Below are 3,304 nucleotides of genomic sequence, written 5' to 3' on the forward strand. Positions count from 1 at the left end.
GATGTTAGTTTGGCAAGTCCCATAGTCCCATATCGGGAAAATCAGACTTGTTGTCTCATAAGTGACACCACAAGAGGTACAATAAGTGACACCACAAGAAAAACCTAAGTGTTTGCTTTGGTTTAAGTCCATACTCAGTTAAATAGTTTGGACTTATAGTTTGGTTTTTCTTGTTTAGTATTTTCGGGTGTTTTATGGCCTAGGAACATCTTTCTAAGGCATTTGTAATTGTCCCTCTTTTGCAGTAGTAATTTGCTTCTCTTTCGTCCGTGGATGTAGGTCAAAGTCAATTGACCGAACCACGTATATCTAGTATTCTGGTGTTCTTGTCTCGCTTTTATTCTTTCCATTTTATCGTCTTGTTGGGTTGCCAAAATTACCTTGTGGTAAATTTCCTGGGGCTAGCTCTAACAAACTGGTATCAAAGCTTGGTTCTGGGATCTTTTGGCAACGATGACAATAACAAAGATTGTTGTCGAGAAATTCGACAAAAATGTCAACTTCGGCTTGTGGCAACTCAAGATGTAGGCCATTCTAGTTTAAGACGGAGTTGATTTGGTACTACAGGGAGCCGAGAGCATTCCAGATGATATGTCAAAAGAAGAGCTTGCGGGTATGGATAAGAAGGCTCGATCAAGCATCATTCTAAATCTCTCTGACGAGGTTTTACGGGAGGTAGCTACGGAGACTACGGCTAAGAGCATGTGGAACAAGCTTAAAGCTTTATACATGAAGAGGACAGTGGAGAATCGTCTCTACTTAAAGCAGAGTCTGTATATGCTTCGGATGATTGAAGGTACATCTATACTCTCGCATCTTGATAAGTTTGATTCTTTGGTTATGGATTTGGAGAATATAGATGCAAAAATTGATGATGAGGATAAGGCTTTGTTACTATTGTGTTCTCTTCCCCAATCTTTTAAGCATTTCCGTAATACTTTGATTTATGGAAAAGAAACAGTTTCGTATCAAGAAATTAAATCTGCACTGAAATCTAAGGAGCAGATAGACAGGAATATCACTGGGGAAAGTAGAGAGAATCAGGTTGAGGGTCTAGTTGTTAGGGGGAGAATGGATAAAAGAGAATTTGACAGTAGTAGATCTAAATCTAGATCTAAATCCAAACATAGAAATTTGGAATGCAGATATTGTCATAAAATGGGGCACATTAAATCTGATTGCTTTAAATTGAAAAATAAATTAAAGAAAAAGGAAAAATTTGTTGAAAAAACTACTGAATCCGCTGAAGTTAGTGTAGCAACTGATGAGATTGTTGGAAATATTTTTTCTGCTATTGATGACAGGACGAGGTATAAAAATGAATAGATTTTAGATTCAGGTTGTTCTTATCACATGTGTCCCAATAGGGATTTGTTTTCCACATATGAATCTTGTAATGGTGGAATTGTTTTGATGGGCAATAATGCCGCATGTGATGTTGTTGGTAGAGGTACAATCCGAATTAAAATGCATGATGGTATTGTGAGGACGTTCACTAATGTTAGACATGTTCCTGATTTAAAAAAGAATCTCATCTCTTTAGGCACCCTAGAGACCCTTGGGTGTAAATACACAACTGAAGGTGGAGTTATGAAAGTTTCTAGAAGTGCTCTTGTTGTTATGAAAGCTTGTAGGTCTGGTAGCTTGTATATTCTGCAGGGAACTACTGTCACAGGTTCGGTTGCAATTTCGTCATCATCATTGTCTGATTCTGACAACACCAAATTATGGCATATGCGTTTGGGTCATATGAGCGAAAAAGGTTTGAGCATATTGAGCAAAAGAGGTCTACTTTACGGATAGAGTACTGGGCCATTGGACTTTTGTGAACACTGCATTTTTGGAAAGCAGAAAAGAGTCAGCTTCACTTCTCCGACAGTTCACAAAACGAAAGGTACTCTTGACTATATTCATTCAGACCTTTTGGGTCCAGCTCATGTTCAATCTAAGGGTGGTGCCAGGTATATGTTGACTTTCATTGACGATTATTCTAGGAAAGTTTGGGTTTATTTTCTGAAGCATAAAAATGATGTTTTTCTAATATTTAAACAATGGAAGGCTTTGATTGAGAAACAAACAGGTAAACAGATTAAGCGGCTTCGAACAGATAATGGCATGGAATTTTGTGAAGGTGATTTTGAAGAATTCTGCAAAAATGAAGGAATCGTTCGGCATCGCACTGTTAGGATGACGCCTCAGCAAAATGGTGTGGCCGAACGTATGAACAGAACACTCTTGGAGAGAGCGAGGTGTATGATCTCAAATGCAGGGTTGACAAAGGACTTTTGGGCAGAAGCGATTAATATGGCCTGTTACATTGTCAACCGCGCTCCTTCTGCAGCACTTAACTTTAAAACTCCAGAGGAAGTTTGGTCAGGTACTCTTGTTGATTATTCTGATTTAAAAATTTTCGGGTGTCCAGCATACATGCATGTAAATGAAGGAAAATTAGAGCCTCGGGCTAAAAAGTGCATTTTCCTTGGGTATGCTTCTGGGGTAAAAGGATACAAATTATGGTGTTCTGATCCCAAATCCCCAAAATTTATAATCAGTAGAGATGTTACTTTTGATGAATTGTTTATGTTATCCTCCAAAGAGGATTCTACTAGTTGTACAAATGATAGTGCGTAGAAGTATATGGAGCTTGAGATTGATAGTTCAGATTCTTTTAAGTAGAACTCTTCTACTCAAAGAATGCCAGTAGGTGGTCCCGAGTCTACTGACGCAGATGATCTAGAGGAAGAGCAATATTTCATAGCCAAGGATAGACCACGGAGAGATATTTGACCACCACAAAGATATGCAAATTTGGTTGCATATGCTTTGTTGCAACTTGCAGAAGAGACAAGTGAAGTTGGTGAGCCTACTTCCTACTCAGATGTAGTTTCTTGTGATAATTCCGCTAAGTGGTTGATTGCGATGAATGAAAAAATTGAATCTCTCTATCAGAATAGAACTTGGGATCTTGTGAAGCCGCCTTCGGGTAAGAAAATTGTTGGATGCAAATGGGATACCATTGCTGAGGGAAAGGTCCTTGTTCAAAAAATTCATACGAAGGACAATCTAACTGATATGTTTACGAAGCCTCTTCCGGTTTACAAGTTCAAGTAGTGCTTGGACTTGGTTGGTGTTTATTGTTGGTGATTGCCCGTTGGGGCTGTTATGAAGAAGGTGGAACAAGTTTTATTGGGACATGCCAAGGTGGAGATTTGTTAGTTTGGCAAGTCCCATAGTCCCACATCGGGAAAATCAGACTTGTTGTCTCATCTTGGAACTATAAATAAGGGCCTGGGCTTTGAAGTCA

This window comes from Musa acuminata, chromosome BXJ1-6, assembly GCF_036884655.1.
Source record: "Musa acuminata AAA Group cultivar baxijiao chromosome BXJ1-6, Cavendish_Baxijiao_AAA, whole genome shotgun sequence".
Taxonomy (NCBI): domain Eukaryota; kingdom Viridiplantae; phylum Streptophyta; class Magnoliopsida; order Zingiberales; family Musaceae; genus Musa; species Musa acuminata.